This window comes from Helianthus annuus, chromosome 12 (genome assembly GCF_002127325.2).
Source record: "Helianthus annuus cultivar XRQ/B chromosome 12, HanXRQr2.0-SUNRISE, whole genome shotgun sequence".
In the NCBI taxonomy this organism is placed as follows: Eukaryota; Viridiplantae; Streptophyta; class Magnoliopsida; order Asterales; family Asteraceae; genus Helianthus; species Helianthus annuus.
Genome location: NC_035444.2, coordinates 36,377,644 through 36,403,583, shown reverse-complemented (window position 1 = coordinate 36,403,583; position 25,940 = coordinate 36,377,644). Strand labels below are relative to the sequence as shown.

General features: G+C 41.2%; 1 long non-coding RNA gene across 1 annotated transcript; it reads right to left on the bottom strand.

Annotated features, from left to right (window-relative positions):
* Positions 1 to 2,359: 2,359 nt before the first annotated feature.
* On the bottom strand, positions 2,360 to 5,935 carry LOC110896634. Its single transcript, XR_002568042.2, has 2 exons — positions 5,745 to 5,935; positions 2,360 to 2,584 (listed from the first exon to the last, which is right to left on the bottom strand). It is a non-coding gene; the product is annotated as an uncharacterized LOC110896634 (long non-coding RNA).
* Between the last annotated feature and the right edge of the window lie 20,005 nt (positions 5,936 to 25,940).

Sequence of the window (25,940 nt, the reverse complement as noted above, 5' to 3'; positions counted from 1 at the left end):
CTTATATTAGCTATATAATTGTTTTACTCTTTCAATATCAATATCATGGAGCGGGTTTGATTTTTTTCCTTTTTCAGTAAAAAAATTATAATCATAATAAGAACTATGTAATAATATAAATACAAAAAATAATTACAACTAAACCTGAAAATGCTTTCTTATTTTTAGTTACTTTATATATATATTTCCCAAATTGTTTGTTACATTATTTTATTAATCGTTTTATAACTAATAATATTAAAATAATAATTTCTTTATAATAATATTTTTATTGTTCATGCTTTAAAATAATATTAAATAATAATATTTTTTATACATATTATTAAAATAGTAAAAGAAAGAAGAATAACCAGAGTAAAAAAATATCAACAATTTGATTCAAGCATACCAACTTAATAACATAGAATATATTATTTGGATAAAATAAATATATAACAACTAATAAATTATCATATAACATGTACAAAAACTTATAGTTTTATTGATAGTATAACTTAAGATACTAAAATTACTAGCACATTATATAAATAAAGTATCAAATTATATTTGTAATATTATTTAATACTCACATTGGTGTAATAACCATGTGTATTCAACTCGAACAATATATGGGTTTGCTAAAATCATAACATTTTTTTGTTATTAAGTACTGAACATTACATTTACTTAAGCTGTGTAGTGTAATACACGAGATACTAACATTGAGTGTTTATATACATATAATTCATTCAAATTAAAAAAAATATATATCAACAATTTGATTCAAGCATACCAACTTAATAACATAGAATATATTATTTTGATAAGAACAATATATAACAACTAATAAATTATCATATAACATGTACAAAAACTTATAGTTTTATTGATAGTATAACTTAAGATAATAAAATTACTAGCAGATTATATAAATAAAGTATCAAATTATATTTGTAATATTATTTAATACTCACATTGGTGTAATAACCATGTGTATTCAACTCGAACAATATACGGGTTTGCTAAAATCATAACATTTTTTTGTTATTAAGTACTGAACATTACATTTACTTAAACTGTGTAGTGTAAAACACGAGATACTAACATTGTGTGTATATACATATAATTCATTCAAATTAAAAAAAATACAAACAATGGTTGTTGACGGCTAAAACTTATGAGAAAGTTGATGAGGAAGTTTCTTTAATCAATGAATTAAATACTTTCATATTTATAAACTTGATACACATTACACATATTGATGACACACATCACGTATTGATCATACACGATACAAAATTTATTTTGGCATTTGAAAAACGTCTAAAATTATCGTCTTATAATTTAAATATTCATTACTAACTTTTTGATTCTTTTATTCAACCGTGTAAAACATGGTGTTATAATCTAGTTATATTAATAATATAATAACACATAATAATTATAATAATATGATGATGATAAAAAAAATAATAGTAAAAGTAATTTTTATTTCGTTATTATAAAATAATAATAACAAGAAAATAATACTAACACCGTTTTTCCTTTTTAACTCCACTAGGGGCATTCGACCGGTCGCGTGTTGCGCGACATTCGATGTTGGTCTCACTTTGGCGAGAATTTGTTATGCTAAGTGAGAACCATTAAGTTGTCATGGTGTTTTAACATACGTAACCATCAAGAAATGGTATGTCTAAGCATACATATTAGTGTCATTAACATTCAACCATTAATTACATGTTTTACATGGCTGATGTGTTGCGCTGCTTGTAATTAGTAGGCGGTCAGCATCATTTGAACAAAAAGAATAAGTTGATTGTTCCTTGCTCTTGACTGCCATACCACCCGTGTTTGTTGTTTTGGGTGGAAAAAACGAACGACTTCTATTAACCAACTTTCGTCTATAAGGGTGCCTTTTTCCAGGCCTCTTAGATGGTTGATCTGAGTCTCGCAAATCAAAAACAACCACCAACATGTTAAATGTGCATTTTTTAGACTTAATTAGCAAATAAGCTTACATAACAAAAAGAATTAGCTGATTTTTTGAGCTGGCGTGGTTAGAATTCAACCTTCTTGCAGGCGTAACGTCTTAAAATATTGATTGACATCAGACAAACAATCACATTTCAAGAAAAGTAATATAATCTAACATATTAGAGCGAAGAAGCTAATGAAAAGAAAACCCAAGAAATCAACCAAGATTGGTGATGTTTCAATTTGAAATCAAAGATATAACCGCTAAAATAATCAACAAAAAAATGTTTACATTTACGGAAGCTCTTTCTTACAAGTCAAGTACTACATTGTATCTTATCCTATAGCCCGGTGCGGCAGGTGTAACACCCTAACATATTTTAACCAAAAGAGACGCAGCGGAAAATACCGACTCAAAAATTCTTTCTTTCTTATCGATATTACATACTTGGAGGTTCATTTCTAAAATGTCAAACACTTTCTTGAAAAGATTTACAACCTTCATTCTTAATTAACGCATCAAATGTACTATATAAATACAAGTCATGTGACTGCTCTTCCCGTACAATCCTTGCTCTTTGACTCGGTCTTCAACCTCTTAGACTCCATAATGATGTTAATTTCGTGCAACCTGCAATCACCACATACATGCGCATCATTAATATTTGGTGATGTCATTTATAATCTAAACATACATAAATTAAATGACCATGCCACATTTTTCTTTTCTATTCATGCTAATCCTTTCGATTATCATTCCAAGTACAATCTTGCATCCCAATCATTAAATCTTCATAAGGACAACAATAGTATACCTGCATTTTCATTTCATTCTCAAAGCACTTGATTAGTAACGTTAATACTCAAACGTATTGTAGCCATGAATACATGTATACAAGCTATATTCCTTCATGTACAATCAATCCTACTTCGTGCATACATATATACGTATATTTATACACACACACATACATACATACAAGCTCTTACATACCACTTTATAATTTTACTAACATATCCTAGTCACAAAATCCATATAAATAAGTCTCATACGTACAAACTTACGTGCATGTTCATTTCTATTCATGCTTACCTATGGATTCAGTCACTAACATGTAGGTAGATCTATACACATACATATCTCCAAACTTATTTCTTTCCCACACATACTTTGAGTGAACGTTCTTGCTCATGAGTGAACATTTCAACTGTTGAGTGAACATTCTTACTGATGAGTGAACGTTCCAACTGTTGAATGAACATTCTTGCTGACGAGTGAACGTTCCAACTGTTGAGTAAACATTCTTGCTGATGAGTGAACGTTCCAACTGTTGAGTGAACATTCTTGTTGACGAGTGAACCGTTCCAACTGTTGAGTGAACATTCTTACTGACGAGCGAACGTTCCAACTGTTGAGTGAACATTCTTGTTCAGTGAACATTTCAACTCTTGAGTGAACATTAGCTGTAGATTACTGCAGCTTGTTGTTGTTTCCCCTTGTCTGCTTGTCCGTAAGCTACGGCTGACCTGCCGTAGCTTACGATGGGTTCTTTTACTCTAACCCTTCTTCCTTTTTAATTTTCACAAGACAACCGTTAGATATATGAACTTCCTTCTTCCACATTTTTCATGCTTCCAAGACGTAACATGACCATAATTCAAGCCCCCATATCCTTTTGCTACTTAACCCTAAGATCAAACCATCTAACGCATCACGCTATGTTTCTTTCTACATTTTGACCCGTTCACTTCTACCGCGTAATTCCAAACATTGATGACCACCAACGACTTACCACCTTAACTTCATTTATATGTAAGAAGTGATTCAGGAAATCACTTACTTTAAGCATCCTTGTCCGTGCTTGCTTCCTCGCCTCCTTTTGACCCGTTAGCCTTCCATGCTTGAGTCTAGGGCTGTAAACGAACCGAACGTTCAGCGAACAGTTCGTGAACCGTTCGGTGGGAAGTTCATTTATGTTCGTTCGCTTAATAAACGAACGAACATGGACAAGAAATTTTGTTTGATTAGTTAAATGAACGAACATGAACAGAGGTCTCGTTCGTTCGATTGTGTTCGTGAACGTTCGGTAAGGTGTTCGTGAACGTGTTCGTGAACATTCATTGATTTCCATTCGTTTATGTTCGTATGTTTGTGTTTTGATTAAAGATCTTTGTACTTTCTTATATTTTATTTGTCCTTTTGTATATTATTAAACTTTTATTTATTTTATTACCCTAACAATTAAACTAGAAAACCCACTTTCACCTTATTTATGCATCATTTCCCTTTCATTTCTAATTATTTACATCGGCGAATACGATCGACCTCCGTTCCACAATAAGGGATTCAAGTTCGAGTGCTACTCTCTGGGCCATCTATATTTATCCTTCGTCGCGTTCGCCAAATTTATTTGTATTCGTGAATCATTCGCGAACACACTCATTTCCTTAATGAACGAACACAAACATAAAATCTCGTTCGGTAAGTGTTCATGAACCATTCATGAACACATTTATTTCCTTAACGAACGAACACGAACAAGGCCTTGTTCGTGTTCGTTCGGTTCGTTTACAGCCCTACTTGAGTCTGTGCCAATGTGCTTCCTATCCTTTCATGTCACCACATCTATATTCTTCGTTAACATACAAACCCATACTTATCGTCAATCATCTCCAATTCATACTTTACATTAGACTTTCATTAATCATTTTTTAACAACATAAGGTATAGATCAACAATCACATCTTTTCAAGCTCGTATAATTCTACATGCATCATACACAGCACATAATGATATAACATGTACCGTATGAGTTCTCGAGTCTTACATTTATGTTAGGAAGCCTACCATACTATTCTCACCTTCGTTGACTCTCCAGAAAGTCAACTATCAAACATACAAGTTTTCATCCTTATAACCATATGTTTACGTTGATAAAGTTAACCATACTAATAACACTACATGCATTTCACACTCATGTTCTAGGACACACATACAGGCATATAATTTTTTACACGCACACATATATGTAATACATCTCATTCATACTATCATTTTCATGTGTCTGCAACTAACACTATAACACATATTAGCTAAACCAATATCATTCCAATATTACTCCTTTCTACAAATCTCATATGCTTCACATTTATTGTACATTTAATACATAATTTCAATTAAGAAATCAGTCAAACATATGGTGAACATTATACCACTCTAACATAGAGTACAACCTTCTAATGCACACTTTTTACCAAATCATATAATCAACCTAAAATCATACATGTATTCCATCTAAAATACATTTCTCATGTTCCATTACCACTAAATACATGACATTCTCATGTTATACATTTTCATCCTTTACTTGCATTCGATCTCTTCTAGCAATTTCACCTATACATTTCATCGAACACTTGGTGTGCATACCACTATTCAAGCATAATGTACAAGTCTATCATGCTTCACTTCCTACTTCATGATTTCATTCATCAACACCACTAAACATCAAGTAAACTCATATCATGTTCAATTTATCTAACAAGAATTCATCATACACCACATTATACATCAAAATTACACAAGAATTGAACATAGATAATTCATTCGTATCACCATCCTTACCACTACAAGTGGGTTTTATAACAAAACATCAAATTACTTAAATTCTTGCATAACCCATGCCCTATATGGTCATTCTAACATATATTCATGCTTAATTTCATACAAATTCATGGATTGATCATAACCCACTTCATGCAAAACCACCAAATTGAATTCTACAACTTACCACATGTCTATTAAAGCTAGATGGTGAAGGATCTTCATTCATGCATTGATTTTAGCTTCAAATCCTTCTTCAATTGCCTTGATTTAGAGAGTTGTGGGGAAAACTTCTTTTTCTTCTTTCTGTGCATATGTATATGTCGACATATACATATTCCCCACTTAAAACCTGAATTTTTATAAAGTTTGTCCCAAATGCCACTTTTAGTCCCTCTAACGAGGTTTTTGGTTATTTGAACCCAATACTCCCATTTCCAACCATCCAACCTTTATGTTAATAACTAAGTTACATAACTTAGTTATTTTATCTCGTAACGTAAAGTAAGAAAAATTTTTATTAATTTCAATTTCGGTTTTTGGGGCGTTACAAGTCTACCCCCCTTAAAGGAGGTTTCGTCCCCGAAACCTTTTTCACCCTTTTTAATCAAATTATAACTACCTTTACTTATCGAATGCTCATTCCTTCATTTCATCCACTATGTATACTATGGCACGAATTCACTCGTGTCTTATTCGAATAAGCTTTATTTATGAATCAACGTTATCATATGTTTTGTCTCTATCTCTTTCATTAAGAAAAATGCTTTCATACATTTATTAATCATGATTAACCGATCGCTCCTACTTTTACTCATAAATCATTCTTGATATGTTATCCTTAACATGTCTTATAATTACTTTCACAATCATACAAAAATTAGAATATGGTCATGTCTTTATCATAAATATTAAGTTATAGTATCGCTATCACAACGAGACGACTAATTCATACTCACTTATTCATACTTAACTCGAGTGTTGAGTATCATTCCATGTTTGCTGCCGTTACTTTTGTTGTGCACGCCTTCCGATTAAACCTTGAATCACTTCATTCATGCCACTTTATTATTTGTTCTCTTTTCATGCACTACTTATATTATTTAAGTAAATATGTTGCAAAAGTTTCATCATACGAGTATTCAGCTAATACTCCAAAACTTTCACTCAAGGTCCTAATGGCAAAATTTTAAGATGAAATTTCTTCTTACGTTGACTAGAAAAAGTCAAACATTCCATTCTATACCATACTTATCCTACCATTCGTTAGTTTGTAGGTCGTATTCAATCTACCAACTCATACTTATCAATCATGAGTTAAAAATTTTACTAACCTCGATTTTATTGCATAATCAATGATCCGCGACCCGGATCGGACCACTCCTTCATGAATCCATTCTATAATTGGGTTGACCTTTTTCTTCATGTGATGAGCTTCTGCTCATGAACACCCTTCCGCCAACTCTACCAGTTTCATCACTTCAAGCTTTTTACCATCTCATTTATAAAACTAAATGGTTAGCGCAAGTCGTTCAAGCATTCATTCTATTCGTTGTTTATTCAACTGTAATACTTTCACAAATTTCTCACCTACATGTTATACTTCATTACACATCTCGTTTCTTACGTACTTTTCTTTTAATTCTTTAATTATTTGCCAGCTTTTGCACTTTGACTTTTCAAAGTCAAACTGCAACTTATTATTTATTTTGTATCCATATTGAAGCACGCGTTCATACTTGCCTTCAGTTTGACATACTCATAAAACATCAGTCCATAGTTTTAGCATTTGTTGCAAAAATTTTCCTTTCCATTAATGCTTAAGCCATTCGCTCGGGTCTTAACCCGTCATTCGCCCCACTTCTCATGAGTCAAGTTACAATGTGTCTATCACGTAACTTCATTCAATACTCTTCTCAACTAATATATTACCATTACTTGCTTTCTAGTTAACAACCTGATCTTCGTTTGGCTTTTCAGAAATCCAAACTATTAATGCATTCTTATTTACATTTTATCAATCAGCTATAACTTATCCTTCACATGTTCATTCATGCATTTACACATACATATGCATTCCGTTAGTCAAGCGATATGATTAACCCGGCAGTTCTATTATCACCGCTTACTCACTATGTTTATGCTTACCTTAGTTGGGGAGAGAGGTGCAATTCCTCCTTTATCCTTACTCGACTCTTAGTCGTTGATGAATCTGATCCTTCATTCTCACGTGTCTTGTACATACCTACTTAAGGATTTCAGTCTTTTCATTCTTACATATTACTCTTATGTATTAGATATGTATTTGCCTACAGATATTACCTTTCATTCATACTTTGCATTCTTTTATGTTTGAATCCGTCAATAGATTCAAACCTTTCATTCTTTATGTTTGAATCCGTCAATAGATTCAAACCTTTCATTCTTTATGTTTGAATCTATCAGTGGATTCAAACCTTTCATTCTTTATGTTTGAATCCGTCAGTGGATTCAAACCTTTCATTCTTACTATGTTGGTCCATACTTGCTTATGGATTCAAACATTTTCATTCTTACCATTCATTCTTACTTATTTAATCCGTATTTACTTACAAATTCAAACATATTCATTCTTAGAATTTACCCTCATTATCTTGAGAGTCTTACAATTTCTTACACCTACACATCCACCTGCTACCCAATTCTACCGGACATACCTGCGATGATTATCATGGTCTCACGAATGTCACATGTTTCTTGCGTACTGGCCAGGCGCGCAATCCACATACTAGTTTCGTGCCTTCATGAAATCATCACCTTATGTCCAAAGAAGTGGGTTTCAGATCGTGCAACATCTTTAAAACCTTACCAAGACAATATCATTATCCTTCGTTTAATATTTACCCTCCCCAAGGATATTTTCTTTTTTTTCTAACACCGGTACCCATATATATTAATATTGTGTACCTGGGGTCCATTTTTCTAGTTACATGCTTTCGTATTCATCCTTGTGACAACACGCAATTCGAACCTATTTTATGTAACGATACATGCTTATGTGAATTATTATAATTATTGATTGTTATGATTTTGTGTTGTGTGTAATGAAATGTATGTATGTGTATAATGGCCCAACCGCACAACATGAACCAACCGCACAACACACACACTCGAACACACAAGGCCATTGGGCCGTATTGCTTGCACTCGGATCAAAAGGGCAGCCCAAGTGTGGGTTCGGCCCATCCCCCTAAACCGATTAACACATGAGATGTTGTAACCATCTCACATTTTACCAAAACACACAAGTCACACAAACCCTAGCTCTCCCTCTTTCTCTCCCTCTCACGAACCGAAGGCAGCCAAACACCCTCCTCATCGAAGTCCATAGGATTCGGATCATTCCCTGAAATGGTTAGTGTCCTATGTTTTGTTACTTGGTATTATGATTCATGTTTTGATATTATGGTTAGTGTGTTGACATGATTATCGATGAGGAACCGTATGTGATGTTCTTGTTGATCGGCTCACATATAGATTGAATGATAGTGATCATGAAATCGGCTTGTTATGAATGTTAGAAAGTGGTAGACATTAATCGGATTTGCATGATATTAACCAAGAACCGAACACTCAGAAATCGGCCGTGATGTATTATAAACCGGATGATTATTGTTCATGTTGGTAGATCTTTAGGGTTCATAAGAATCTGGATAATATGTTTAAGAATATTGTTCATGTTGAATCGGATTAGGGTTCTTATGGGTTAGTCTATAATTGCCTCGTTTGATCGATAATTGATTGGTTTTGAAACTGTTAGATGTTAATTGATAGTATGTTAAATTGGAAACTGATAAATTGTTGTAACCGAATTGCTTGATTTTTGGAATGATTGAACTGGTCGCACAAGACCTCTTGATCGTACAAGAGGTCCACTCGCACAAGGCATCTCGGTAGCACAAGATGCCTACTCGCACAACTAGATCAGTCGCACAAGCTGATCTGATCGCACAAGGGGCCCTGATCGCACAAGGGGTCTCCAGTCGCACAAGGATGTTTGTTTGATTATTGTTTGGGCCGTATGATAATTGTTGGGCCAGGTACGACCGCACAACCCAATAGGATCGCACAAGGCCTAAGGTTATTTACTGGGCCGTAGACTTGGGCTGGGTAATAAAGCTGATCGCACAAGTTGTTGTTCGGTTTAATTGTTGGGCTTACTTAATGTTTGGACCGGGCTGTTACGGATCGCACAACATGTTGCGGATCGCACAACATGTTGGGCCGATTACTTTTGGGCCTAGTTTACTCGCACTAGTTGAATGCATTGTTTAACTGTTACGTGTTTACCATGATCTTCACATGTCCGTACTGTGTTAACTTATGTGAAACCAACGTGCATTACTTAAGTCAAAACCTGACTTGTATGGTAACCCTGTTAGGACGTGATTGATCACTCTTAATTCAAGAACCTTTTGTGTACCTTACCGAGCAAACCAAGGTGAGTTCACTGCATTTCTCAAGCATGCGTCCCGGTGGTTTGGGACAACTAGTAAACATTGGAAGGGAACATTGGGTAAACATTTAAATTGGGCTTTGATTATTGAATCTTGGGGTCTGGACACTTCCAGGTTGTTAAGGGGCACACTCCCCGGATACATATGGGCACACTCCCTAGGGTATCTAGCATGATATGAGCAACATCGTATTGCAAAGTTGAATCGCATTAACATACATCTGGTAACAAAACACGTTAACAAAACTTTGAACTCACCAGCGTCGTCTGACACACTTGTCTGCATGCTTGTAGGTCATTAACATTTGGAACATGGACTTGCTATCTGGGAGTGCTGGAGTGGTCATGGATCGAGGCTCTTGGATTAACTTACATTTGATACATTGATTTTAAGTATTATTATGAAACAATTGCTAAACGATTTATTACATGCTTCCGCTACACAACATCTTGAGAATTGATATCATGTTTGACATTTTCTATTGTTAATTAATGGCATGTTTTATTAAGTATTTACCATTGGTTCAATGTGATTGGTGGCTCGTACTCTGATGCGTAACACGCCTCGCGGGGTTTCCGCAGGTGGAATTTTGGGGGTGTTACAGTTTGGTATCAGAGCCACTGGTTATAGTGAACTAGGTTTTAAAACGTTTTGTAAAACCAGACTATAACCGAACACCTTCGAAAATCGATCATGACACTCAACTCCAGATTGCAAGGTTCGTCTCTCTCACTTTATACATTACTTGCCTAGCAGTCACACACTCACAACATATATGAAATGAAACATTAAACACCATAGTGACTTGATAGTGTGACACTACTCTTCGACTCATGTGAATCATAGACCTGTGATACCATCTGTTATGTTGTTTGAACGGGGGAAACTTCGAGCGCAAGCTAAGAGGCACTGAGATAAGCATGCAAATTGCCTTATTATTATGGGTGCACACTTAATAATAACGTGGGGTGCATGCAAATCCCAGTGAGGCTTATCAAGCGTGAGAAGGGTTCTGCCTTGTTGTGTGTGAACTTGGTAGTATGTAGATCTCAACGTGATACATGATTTCCATCTCGTTTCGATTTCCTGAATCGGTTCATTTCCAACTTTAGAATCATGAGTGGACGGGAACACGGACGTGGCAACATCAACATGACTCAGGCTGAGTTGACTGACCTAATCAACACCCGTGTGGCTGAGGCTTTAGCAGCCTATCAAGCTGGTACGGAATGTACCAAGTACTTTTCCTCTTATACCGCGTACACGTCTTTTCACTGCTATAATGTGTTCCCTTTCGTCCATTAGGTCAGCAAGTGCAACCTCAACCTAACCAGCCTGCGTGTATGTTCAAAATGTTTATGGACTGTAAGCCACAGACCTTCACCGGGACTGAAGGGGCTGTGGGACTTCTGAGATGGTTTGAGAAAGCAGAGTCCGTGTGTCACACCCCCAAAATCCCACACGCGGAGTACCACCGCTTGGAGGCGTGACGTGACCAGGATCAAGCCATCAATCATATCAAACATAGCATTTAATAACGAAAGTAGATAAAGTAATTCATCACGACATGATTGATGTTTCAAAAACCAAACTTTGTTTAAGTAGCGGAAGCATAATAATGAAAACCCAAATAAGTTATAAGTTCAAATATCGTTCACGATCCGTATCCCACAACGACCTGCTCCTCCCTGTGCAAGCTCCATAATGTACCTAAGGTCCTGCAAGGCATGCAGCAGATAATCAACAACTAGTTGAGCGAGTTCACAGTTAACAGTTCAGTAATAGTATAGTGTGAGTAGCGTTTTGTTCGTTCGTTAAGTCGTATATCGTTTAGTTCGTATCGCGGCCTCCTAGGCAGGTGTGCGAAGATATTAGGGGATGTTCCTCCCGAGTATTCTAGACTAGGTTTGTTTGTATCGCGGCCTACCAGGCAGGTGTGCGAAGATTAGCAGATTATAGTTCGCGGCCTTCCAAAGGCAGGTGTGCGAAGTCAGTCATAATATCGCGGCCAACTCTTGGCAGGTGTGCGAAGATCGTTCAATGAGTGTTACTAGTCTAGCAGTAGGTTCTATCATCTATGTACGAACAGTAAATCATCAAATCCCCATTCCCACCCTGGGAACCCCATGCCTTGGCTTGTGTGAACTCACCTTGGGTTGCTCGGCAGATACACAGAAAGTACAGGTAAGCTAGTAAGTGGTCAACCACGTCCTATCATGGTTATTATACAAGTTAGGTGTGGTTCAAGTAATCATAGCAAACACGTATAGCATGCAAACAATCAAAGTATAGCAATTCACCACATGTGCGATTCGGATGTCTAAGCCCAAACTATACCCGGCCCAGCTAGCATAGACAGTCCAATTAGCAGTCAAGTACGTAAGTCCAATTACTTGGCCCAATCGATTGGGCCCGTGATAGGGTAGGGTCCAAAACAGTGTGTGCGAAATAACTGGTCTCGAGTCGCAACCAGCGATCTCGAGTCGCAACAGGAGTGTCTCGAGTCGCAAGAGGGCTGGTCTCGGCTCGTCATGGTCCGGTTTCGAGTCGCAACGGGACTCGCAACCTCGGTCTCGGCTTGTCATGGTCCGGTTTCGAGTCGCAACGGGACTCGCAACCTCGGTCTCGACTGGTGCGGTTTGTGCCGGAAGTGTGTGGTCTCGAGTCGCAACCGTGTGGCTATCAAATTGTAACAGATTTCCATGTTTCATGCAATCAGTTTCGTGGTTTCCAAACTTGCACAAAATCAATCAACAACTAACAGTTTCACAATATGTAATTTCTCGATCAAACAAGGCAACTTATTCTTAAATCCATATGAACCCTAGTATCATACATATGAACAAGCTTGAACAATAATTTACCACAACACATATAATCAGATTTAAACTCTATAACCTAACCATAATATCCGAGTTCAACAATATCCCAGCCGGTTGATTCGAGCATCATATGTTTAACAAATCTATAATGCAATACATGAGAGCCGATTTCATGACAAGTAACCACATATCATTCAACAAGATCAATCATGCTAAACACAATTCCTATATCATCATGCATGACTATTATAAACACACATCAATCGATATGAAATCATAAAGCAAGGCACTAACCAAAAGGTAGAGGATGATCCGATTACAAGGCTTTGAGAATTGAGGGGTGTTGCCGTCGGGTTCCAAGAGAAACGAGAGAGAGAGGAAAAGAGCTTCTAGGGTTTGTGTGTGTTAATGTGTTTTTGCAAAACAATGAAAATCAAACCCCTACATTTGGTTTTGTGTTTGCGAGTGGGGAGTGGGCTGAGCCCAACTCGGCTGCCCTATGGTGTCCGATTACAAGGAGTGGCCCGAATGGGCTTGTGTGACCGGTTAGCCTTGTGCGATCGGGTTATAGTGTGTGGTTTGGGCTCGTGTAACATTCACATAACATACATACACACATAATGCACATAATAACATAACATTCATTGGATCAAAGTATCACATAGGCACGTAACGTTACACAAGATAAGTCTAAAGTACAGGTTGTCACATTATCCCCAACTAAAAAGAAATTTCGTCCCGAAATTTGGTACGCACTCACTGAGGAAGCTAGGTAGATTATAACGTTCACTGGTTTTCCTAGGGTGTCACATCCTCCCCCCGTTGATCTGGAATTTCGTCCCAAAATTCCGAAGAAGTAGCTTCAGCCTCAGTAGTGGTTGTATTGGTTCCGAATAACTGGGGGTACTTTTCTGTCATCCTGTCTTCGCGTTCCCAGGTGTACTCTGGGCCACGTTTGGAGTTCCAACGTACTCGAACAAGAGGGATTCTCTTGTGTTTGAGGACCTTCACATCCCGATCCGTGATTTCTACTGGTTCCTCGACGAACTGCAACCGCTCGTCGATAGTGAGTTCTTTGAAAGGAATGATAAGGGTCTCATCTGATAGGCACTTCTTTAGATTCGACACGTGAAATACATTGTGAACTGCCCCGAGTTCAACTGGTAGGTTTAGCTTGTAGGCTACTTTGCCGATTTTCTCAATGATCTCGAACGGTCTGACATACCGCGGATTGAGTTTGCCCCGTTTGCCAAAATGAACCACACCCTTCCAGGGTGAGACTTTTAGTAAAACCCGGTCCCCGACCTGAAATTCCAATGGCTTTCTACGCTTATCCGCGTAGGCTTTCTGACGGTCGCGTGCTGCCGCCATGCGTTGTCGTATTTGTGCAATCTTTTCTGTGGCGTCCACTACAATCTCTGGACCCGTAATCTGACTATCCCCCACCTCTGCCCAACAGAGAGGTGACCGGCATTTACGTCCGTACAATGCCTCGAATGGAGCGGCTTGTATGCTGGTGTGATAACTATTATTGTATGAGAACTCCACCAAAGGGAGGTGCTTTTCCCAGCCGTTGCCGAAATCGATAACACATGCCCTAAGCATGTCTTCAAGAGTTTGAATCGTTCGCTCAGACTGCCCATCCGTCTGAGGGTGATAAGCTGTGCTCATGTCTAACCGTGAGCCGAAAGATTTGTGCATCGCTTGCCATAGTTCTGACGTGAATCGTGCATCGCGATCCGAAATGATGGAGGTGGGCACCCCGTGCCTCGAAACAACTTCCTTAAGGTAGATGTCTGCAAGAGTGGAGAACTTATCCGTCTCCTTTATAGCTAGGAAGTGTGCAGACTTGGTGAGTCGATCCACGATCACCCATATGGTATCATTTCCCCGCTGGGATCTGGGTAAGCCTGTAACAAAATCCATGGAAATTTCTTCCCATTTCCATTGCGGTATCGTGGGTTGTTGAAGTAGACCCGCTGGTTTCTGGTATTCCACCTTGACCCTTGCACAGGTCAAGCACTTGCCGACATAGGTAGCGATGTGGGCTTTCATACTAGGCCACCAATAAGTAGTTCTAATGTCGTGGTACATTTTATCCGAACCTGGGTGTACCGAGTAGCGAGACTTGTGTGCTTCATCCATCACAAGTTCGCGTAGACCGCCATAAAGTGGGACCCAAATACGTCCCGTTACATAGTAGGCGCCGTCTGCCTTCTGTTCCATTCGTTGTCGTGAGCCGCGTAAGGCTTCAGCTTTGACATTTTCGGGTTTCAATGCTTCTACCTGAGCATCTCGTATCTGTGCAGGAAGGCTAGACTGAATCGTAAGCTGTAGCGCTCGCACGCGCCGTGGTAGAGTGTCTTTCCGACTGAGGGCATCAGCCACAACATTGGCTTTGCCTGGGTGATACTTAATAGCGCATTCGTAATCGTTCAGTAGTTCAACCCATCGTCGTTGACGCATGTTCAAATCCTTTTGCTTAAGGATATGCTCGAGACTCCTGTGATCGGTGTAAATCGTGCACCTGGTACCGTACAGGTAGTGTCGCCATATCTTAAGCGTGAAAACAACAGCTCCCAGCTCTAAATCGTGCGTCGTATAGTTCCGTTCATGTACCTTAAGTTGGCGCGAAGCATAAGCAATAACCTTATCGCGCTGCATTAACACACATCCAAGACCCTGGATGGATGCATCACAATATACTACGAAATCGTCCGTGCCCTCTGGCAATGAGAGGATAGGTGCACTGCAAAGTCTATCCTTTAAGTGCTGGAAAGCAGTCTCCTGAGGCTCTCCCCAGCGATAGGTGACACCCTTCTGTGTCAGTAGCGTAAGCGGCTGAGCAATCTTTGAAAAGTTTTTAATAAACCGTCTGTAGTAACCCGCCAAACCCAAGAATTGGCGTATTTCCGTTGGCGTAAGTGGTGCAGGCCAGTTTCTGATCGAGTCTACCTTGGATGGATCGACATGAATCCCATCCTTGTTCACTACGTGGCCTAGAAATTGGACTTCACGAAGCCAGAAGTCGCATTTCGAAAACTTAGCGTACAGCTGTTCCTTCCGTAGGAGTTCCAGAATAAGGCGTAGGTGCTGCTCGTGCTCCTCTTGACTCTTGGAGTAGATCAGGATGTCGTCGATGAATACTATGACGAACTTGTCAAGATAGGGTTTGCACACCCTGTTCATAAGGTCCATGAATACGGCAGGTGCGTTCGTTAACCCGAACGGCATGACAAGAAACTCGTAGTGGCCATAACGAGTTCTGAATGCGGTTTTGGAGACGTCCTCATCCCGGACTCTCAGCTGATGATAGCCAGACCTCAAGTCTATCTTGGAATAGTAACACGACCCTTGCAACTGGACGAATCAATCATCTATGCGCGGAAGAGGGTAACGGTTCTTCACCGTCACCTTGTTGAGTTCTCTGTAGTCTATACACATCCTGAAGGTACCGTTCTTCTTTTTCACAAATAGTACTGGAGCTCCCCAAGGCGAAGAGCTTGGACGAATGAAGCCCTTTTCCAAGAGCTCTTGTAGCTGCTTTGATAGTTCTTCCAGTTCTGATGGAGCTAGACGATATGGTGCGCGAGCTATGGGTGCTGCTCCTGGAGCGAGCTCGATTTGAAATTCGACCTGACGATGAGGCGGTAAGCCAGGTAAGTCTTCAGGAAACACCTGAGGGTAGTCGCGAACAATTGGAATATCTTCCAATTTCTTTTCCTTCACTGATGCATCTGAAACGAGCGCCAAGATTGCGGTGTGACCCTTGCGCAGACATTTCTGAGCCTTCAAGAAAGAGATGATGCCAACCACAGCACCACTCTTGTCGCCTTGAACTTCAAGAGGTTCCTGACCAGAACGGGGAATGCGAATAATCTTCTCGCTGCATAAGATCTCTGCCTGATGTTGGGATAACCAATCCATCCCAATAACGATATCAAAACTTCCCAAGACTATGGGAATAAGGTCGATGGAGAATGACCGGCTAAGACAATACTACAACCCTTGACTATCTGCGTGGCTTCTAAACTCTTACCGTTAGCTAGTTCTACGATGTGTTTGGTGCTTAGGGGTGTTGATGTACATTTTAGCAATTTACTGGCTTTCACAGAAATATAACTTGTATCCGCACCCGAATCGAATAAAACAGTAACATAAATATCATCAAGGAGAAACTTACCCATAACCACGTTGGGATCGTTCACTGCGTCACCTCGACCTAGCACAAAAGCGCGTCCCCTAGCTTCGTTGCCATTATTGTTGTTGTTTCCCCCGTTGTTGTTGTTGTTCCCATTGCCCTGATTGTTGTTGCGATTCTGGTTCTGGTTCAGTTGAGGGCAATCGCGTTTGAAATGACCTTCAGCCCCACACTGGAAACATCCCCGGTTCCCACGCTGTGGCGGCTGCTGCTGGTCTTGTGGAGCTGGTGGTGGGAGTTGTTGGTTCTGGTTTGCTGGCCGTGAGCTTCTACAATCCTTTGCCTCATGACCCGGCTTGAGGCATCTTTGACATCGTTCCCTGCGACACCTTCCACTATGGTGTTTGTTGCACCTACCACACCATGGGTGAGTTCCCCTATAACCATTCTGCCCCTGACTGCCCGATGATTGCTGATTCGGACTCTGATAATCGTTGGTGCGACGCTGCTGTGTTTGGGACTGAACAGATACTGATCCCTTGCTGGAGTCCCCATCCCATTTCCGTTTGTTGTCACTGGGAGTAGCAGAAGTAGTGACAGCAGTAGTGGTAGCACTGATGCGTTTTGGCAGCTTGTTCTGTTCCACCGCCTGATCCGTGAGGCGATGAGCAAGACGCTGGATGTCTTGGATGTTATCGAGGTTTGCCGATGTAACATGGCTCTGAATCTCTGAGGCTAGACCCTTGAGGTACAATTCGATACGCTTGATGGGAGGGTCTACCATGGTAGGACACAAAATAGCCAGTTCGTTCGATCGCTTCGTATAAGCTTCTATCTCTGACCCCGTCATCTTCAAGTGATAAAACTCATTCTCCAACTTGTGAATATCATCCCTTGTGCAGTACTCACGCTTGATAAGTTCCTTGAATTCGTTCCAGGGTGTGGCGTTAGCAGCTGCCAACCCTAAGATCTGAACTTGGGCGTTCCACCAAGTTAGTGCTATTCCTTCTAGCGTGCCAGTGGCGTATTTCACCCTGCGAGCCTCAGGGCATTCACACATCTCGAATACTGACTCTAGCTTCTCAAACCTGTGGAGGAGTCCCACTGCCCCCTCTGTGCCGCTGAAAGTACTTGGACGACAGTCCATGAAGTTCTTAAAGGTGAAAACTTGCTGCTGCGCTGGTTGACCTATTGTGTACGAATAGGGCAAAGTTTAAATACAAGGGCTAGTTTAGGAGTGTAGGATCTAAAGATCCTAGCGTAAGTTATGACTACAGGATATACTACCTGCTTGAGCAGCTGCAAGTGCCGCAGCAACTTGAGCTTGAACGAGAGCCTCTAGCTGGGCTTGTGTCATGTTAATTCGTCCAGACATGATCTTCATAGTAAAAGTAACGCAAGTGAGAGTGGTTCGCGAGTAGGGCGATGACAGAAAAGTGTAAGCACGTAGGTGTTCTCATGTAATAAAGTCATGTGTATCTAAACGTAATGCGAGCAAAGTTCTATATAGTTCTAGCATACATGCAATAAACATAAACCTTATTACCTAGGATGTCGAGTCTTGCACGTGGAGCGAAGCGTCGTTGTGGATCGTTGCGAGCACTGTTCTGGTTATAGTCTGGTTTTAATAAAAACGTTTTCCCATATTAAAACCTAGTTCTCTATAACCAATGGCTCTGATACCAATCTGTCACACCCCCAAAATCCCACACGCGGAGTACCACCGCTTGGAGGCGTGACGTGACCAGGATCAAGCCATCAATCATATCAAACATAGCATTTAATAATGAAAGTAGATAAAGTAATTCATCACGACATGATTGATGTTTCAAAAACCAAACTTTGTTTAAGTAGCGGAAGCATAATAATGAAAACCCAAATAAGTTATAAGTTCAAATATCGTTCACGATCCGTATCCCACAACGACCTGCTCCTCCCTGTGCAAGCTCCATAATGTACCTAAGGTCCTGCAAGGCATGCAGCAGATAATCAACAACTAGTTGAGCGAGTTCACAGTTAACAGTTCAGTAATAGTATAGTGTGAGTAGCATTTTGTTCGTTCGTTAAGTCGTACATCGTTTAGTTCGTATCGCGGCCTCCCAGGCAGGTGTGCGAAGATATTAGGGGATGTTCCTCCCGAGTATTCTAGACTAGGTTTGTTTGTATCGCGGCCTACCAGGCAGGTGTGCGAAGATTTGCAGATTATAGTTCGCGGCCTTCCAAAGGCAGGTGTGCGAAGTCAGTCATAATATCGCGGCCAACTCTTGGCATGTGTGCGAAGATCGTTCAATGAGTGTTACTAGTCTAGCAGTAGGTTCTATCATCTATGTACGAACAGTAAATCATCAAATCCCCATTCCCACCCTGGGAACCCCATGCCTTGGCTTGTGTGAACTCACCTTGGGTTGCTCGGCAGATACACAGAAAGTACAGGTAAGCTAGTAAGTGGTCAACCACGTCCTATCATGGTTATTATACAAGTCAGGTGTGGTTCAAGTAATCATAGCAAACACGTATAGCATGCAAACAATCAAAGTATAGCAAATTCACCACATGTGCGATTCGGATGTCTAAGCCCAAACTATACCCGGCCCAGCTAGCATAGACAGTCCAATTAGCAGTCAAGTACGTAAGTCCAATTACTTGGCCCAATCGATTGGGCCCGTGATAGGGTAGGGTCCAAAACAGTGTGTGCGAAATAACTGGTCTCGAGTCGCAACCAGCAATCTCGAGTCGCAACAGGAGTGTCTCGAGTCGCAAGAGGGCTGGTCTCGGCTCGTCATGGTCCGGTTTCGAGTCGCAACGGGACTCGCAACCTCGGTCTCGGCTTGTCATGGTCCGGTTTCGAGTCGCAACGGGACTCGCAACCTCGGTCTCGACTGGTGCGGTTTGTGCCGGAAGTGTGTGGTCTCGAGTCGCAACCGTGTGGCTATCAAATTGTAACAGATTTCCATGTTTCATGCAATCAGTTTCGTGGTTTCCAAACTTGCATAAAATCAATCAACAACTAACAGTTTCACAATATGTAATTTCTCGATCAAACAAGGCAACTTATTCTTAAATCCATATGAACCCTAGTATCATACATATGAACAAGCTTGAACAATAATTTACCACAACACATATAATCAGATTTAAACTCTATAACCTAACCATAATATCCGAGTTCAACAATATCCCAGCCGGTTGATTCGAGCATCATATGTTTAACAAATCTATAATGCAATACATGAGAGCCGATTTCATGACAAGTAACCACATATCATTCAACAAGATCAATCATGCTAAACACAATTCCTATATCATCATGCATGACTATTATAAACACACATCAATCGATACGAAATCATAAAGCAAGGCACTAACCAAAAGGTAGAGGATGATCCGATTACAAGGCTTCGAGAATTGAGGGGTGTTGCCGTCGGGTTCCAAGAGAAACGAGAGAGAGAGGAAAAGAGCTTCTAGGGTTTGTGTGTGTTAATGTGTTTTTGCAAAACAATGAAAATCAAACCCCTACATTTGGTTTTGTGTTTGCGAGTGGGGAGTGGGCTGAGCCCAACTCGGCTGCCCTATGGTGTCCGATTACAAGGAGTGGCCCGAATGGGCTTGTGTGACCGGTTAGCCTTGTGCGATCGGGTTATAGTGTGTGGTTTGGGCTCGTGTAACATTCATATAACATACATACACACATAATGCACATAATAACATAACATTCATTGGATCAAAGTATCGCATAGGCATGTAACGTTACACAAGATAAGTCTAAAGTACAGGTTGTCACACCGTGTTCGCTATTTGTAACTGTCCCGCTGGGGACAGGGTGAAATATGCTGCGGGTACCTTGGCGGATGGTGCCCTAACGTGGTGGAATGCTCAAGTCCAACTGTTGGGCATCGAGGTAGCGAATGCTACAACTTGGGATGACTTTAAAGAACTGATTCGGGAAGAGTATTGCCCTCGGGACGAGGTCCAGAAGTTGGAAAACGAGTACTACGACTTGAAGATGGTTGGATCCGAAGTCGAAGCGTATGTGAAGCGATCGTATGAATTGGCTGACATGTGTCCGAACTTGTCACGGCCCATGTCTCGGAGGATTGAGTTATTTATCAAGGGGCTGCCTCCGCGTGTGAAAAGCCTGGTTACTGTAGCACATCTTAATGATTTGACACAGATTGTCCGTTTAACCCACAAGATTGTGGATCAAGAAGTAGAGAGCAACTCGTTACCACCGCGTGTTTCAACCACTACTACTGCTGCACCCACTGCCACTGCGTCCGCTAATGATAACAAGCGGAAGTGGAATGATTACGACAAAGCATCTAGTGCGGGTCAGACTCAGAAAAGGCCAGACAACTATAGCAATCGCGGCACCAGCCAGTCGTCTTCTATCAATCAAGGCCAAGGGGGTAGCCAAAGTCAGGGTCAGTATGCGGGGAGGAAGCCACGGTGTAACAAGTGTGGCTATCATCATTTCGGGTCGTGTGGTCGGACATGTAACAGGTGTGGTAAGGCGGGCCATGAGGCCAGGGATTGTAGAGCTCCACAGCCCAAACACCAGCAGCAACAGAACCAGCAAAATCAGAGACAGCAGGGACAACCACCCCAGCAGAATCAGGGCTTCAGAAAGGGGTGCTATCAGTGTGGGGACGAGGGTCACTTTAAGCGGGATTGCCCTCAGCTAAACCAGAACGCTAACGACAACAACCGCCCGAATAATAACAATACTGGGAACAACAACAACAACAACAACGGCAACAATGGGGGAAATGGTGCTCGAGGCAGAATGTTCCAGCTTGGAGCAGGGGATGCCAGGAATGACGGCAACGTTGTAACTGGTACGTTTCCTGTTAACAATCGTATTGCTTCTGTATTATTTGATTCGGGTGCCGATTGGAGTTATGTGTCCCTAGAGTTTAGTCAACGATTAGGGATAACCCCAACACCTTTAGAAGTTAAACAAGTAGTAGAGCTAGCAGATGGTAAGACGATAGAAGCCTCGAATGTCCTTTTCGGGTGCAAACTAGATCTCGTGGGTCAGGTGTTTGATATTGACCTCCTTCCTGTTACACTCGGTAGTTTTGACATAGTGGTAGGCATGGATTGGTTGTCTAAACACCAAGCAGAAATTTTGTGTAAGGAGAAGATTGTGCGTATTCCTCTCCCTGATGGGGAGTCATTATTAGTTCAAGGGCATCGTAGTGGGACGATGGTTGGTATTATCACGGCCATGCGTGCACAGCAGTACCTACAAAAGGGGTATCCTGCAATGTTAGCGTTAGTTACCAACGCTCAGCCTGAAGAAAGAAAGATCGAGGATCTACCAGTAGTGCGAGAATTCGCTGATGTGTTCCCAGAGGAGTTACCAGGGTTACCTCCTCACCGACAAGTAGAATTCCAGATTGATCTTGCGCCAGGAGCGGCTCCAATTGCTCGAGCTCCCTACCGGCTAGCACCTGGGGAGTTACAGGAATTATCTAATCAGCTACAAGAATTGTTGGATAGGGGTTTTATTCGACCCAGTTCTTCGCCTTGGGGAGCCCCAGTTCTGTTTGTGAAGAAGAAAGACGGGTCATTCCGTAGGTGTATCGATTATCGAGAGCTCAACAAGGTAACCATTAAGAACCGCTATCCGTTACCACGCATCGACGACTTGTTTGACCAGTTGCAAGGGTCAAGTTTCTATTCAAAGATCGACTTAAGGTCGGGTTATCATCAGGTGCGGGTTAGGGAGGATGATGTTCCCAAGACTGCTTTTCGAACGTGCTACGGACACTATGAGTTTTTGGTCATGCCGTTTGGATTGACGAATGCACCCGCGGTTTTCATGGATCTCATGAACCGCGTATGTAAGCCATACCTCGACGAGTTTGTTATAGTGTTTATTGACGACATTTTAGTCTATTCCAAGAACAAGGAAGATCACGAGCGTCACCTACGCCTCATCTTGGAACTTTTGAGAAGGGAACAGCTGTATGCAAAATTTTCTAAGTGTGACTTTTGGATTCGAGAAGTGCATTTCCTTGGCCACGTTGTTAATGAGAAAGGGATACATGTGGATCCTGCAAAGGTGGATGCAGTTAAGAATTATGCGGCACCAAAGACTCCCTCCGAGGTGCGACAATTCCTTGGACTCGCAGGATATTATCGAAGGTTCATTAAAGATTTCTCGAAGATCGCGCAACCCCTCACCTCGCTGACATAGAAGAACACGACGTACTCTTGGGGAACGAAGCAGGAAGAGGCTTTCCAAGTTCTGAAACAGAAACTTTACAGTGCACCAATCTTGTCTTTACCAGAGGGCACCGAAGATTTTGTGGTATATTGTGATGCGTCGATTCAGGGTCTCGGTTGTGTGTTAATGCAGCGCGAGAAGGTGATAGCCTATGCCTCGCGGCAGTTGAAGATTCATGAGAAAAATTACACGACACACGACTTGGAGTTAGGAGCGGTGGTATTTGCGTTGAAGATCTGGAGGCACTATCTGTACGGTACCAAATGCACCATCTACACCGACCATAGGAGTCTTCAGCATATCCTCGACCAGAAAGAATTGAATATGCGACAACGACGATGGGTGGAATTATTGAACGATTATGAATGTGCCATCAAGTATCATCCGGGCAAGGCAAACGTTGTAGCTGACGCCCTCAGCAGAAAGGATAATGCACCTAGGCGTGTACGAGCATTGCAACTCAGGATCCAGTCCAATCTTCCTTCCCAGATACGAGACGCTCAGTTAGAAGCGTTGAAACCAGAGAACGTCCAAGCTGAAGCTTTACGCGGCTCAAGACAACGACTAGAGCAAAAGGGAGACGGTGCTTACTACGTAACCGGACGCATTTGGGTCCCATTCTTTGGCAACTTACGAGAACTTGTAATGGAAGAGGCACATAAGTCACGTTACTCCGTACATCCTGGATCAGATAAGATGTACCATGACTTAAAAACTACGTACTGGTGGCCTAGCATGAAAGCTCATATAGCAACCTACGTCAGCAAATGTTTGACTTGTGCTAAAGTCAAAGCGGAGCATCAAAAGCCCTCAGGCCTACTGCAGCAACCAGAGATACCCACATGGAAGTGGGAACAGATCGCTATGGATTTTGTGACAGGATTACCCAGAACTCAGGCTGGGAACGATACCATTTGGGTGATTGTTGATCTCCTCACAAAGTCACCACACTTCTTAGCAATCAAGGAAACAGACAAGTTTTCTCAATTGGCAGCAATCTACCTTAAGGAAGTGGTTTCTAGGCATGGGGTGCCAACTTCTATCATTTCAGACCGAGATCCGCGTTTCACTTCAGAGTTATGGCAGTCAATGCATAAATCGTTCGGTGCCCAACTCGACATGAGTACCGCTTATCACCCGCAGACGGATGGTCAAAGCGAGCGCATCATCCAGACACTTGAAGACATGTTGCGGGCGTGTGTGATTGATTTTGGGAAGGGGTGGGAGAAACACTTGCCATTGATAGAGTTCTCCTACAACAACAGCTACCATACAAGTATTAAGGCAGCTCCGTTCGAAGCACTGTACGGACAGAAATGTCGTTCACCTCTCTGTTGGCTTGAGGTGGGTGATAGTCAGATCACAGGCCCTGAGTTTGTGCTTGAGGCGTCAGAAAGCATTGTGCAGATCCGAAACCGTATGGCCGCAGCTCGCGACCGCCAGAAAAGCTACGCTGACAAGCCTAGTAAACCGTTGGAATTTGAAGTTAATGATCGCGTTATGTTAAAGGTTTCACCCTGGAAGGGTGTGGTGCGTTTTGGGAAACGCAGCAAACTAAACCCTCGTTATGTAGGACCATTCAAAATTTTAGAACGGATTGGAAAGGTGGCCTACAGGTTGGAATTACCCGCTGAGTTGGGTAATGTCCATGATGTGTTTCACGTATCGCAGTTAAAGAAGTGTTTGGCTAATGAAACACTAGTTGTACCATTTCAAGAGCTGAAGATAGATGACAAATTGCAGTTTGTCGAAGAACCAATTGAGATTATGGATCGGGAAGTTAAAGTTCGTAAACACAGCCGCATACCGATTGTGAGAGTTTGTTGGAACTCAAGACGTGGTCCAGAGTTCACGTGGGAACGCGAGGACCAGATGAAACTTAAGTATCCACATTTGTTCCCCAAAGATCAGGCAAAACCTAGCAAACTTAATGTTGATGCAACTAGTGAATTTCGGGACGAAATTCCCATTCAAGTGGGGGATGATGTGACACCCCAGGAAAACTAGTGAACAATATAGCTTACGTTAGTGAGTGCATACCAAATTTCGGGACGAAATTTTTTTTTAGTTGGGGATACTGTGACAACACGCAATTCGAACCTATTTTATGTAACGATACATGCTTATGTGAATTATTATAATTATTGATTGTTATGATTTTGTGTTGTGTGTAATGAAATGTATGTATGTGTATAATGGCCCAACCGCACAACATGAACCAACCGCACAACACACACACTCGAACACACAAGGCCATTGGGCCGTATTGCTTGCACTCGGATCAAAAGGGCAGCCCAAGTGTGGGTTCGGCCCATCCCCCTAAACCGATTAACACATGAGATGTTGTAACCATCTCACATTTTACCAAAACACACAAGTCACACAAACCCTAGCTCTCCCTCTCTCTCTCCCTCTCACGAACCGAAGGCAGCCAAACACCCTCCTCATCGAAGTCCATAGGATTCGGATCATTCCCTGAAACGGTTAGTGTCCTATGTTTTGTTACTTGGTATTATGATTCATGTTTTGATATTATGGTTAGTGTGTTGACATGATTATCGATGAGGAACCGTATGTGATGTTCTTGTTGATCGGCTCACATATAGATTGAATGATAGTGATCATGAAATCGGCTTGTTATGAATGTTAGAAAGTGGTAGACATTAATCGGATTTGCATGATATTAACCAAG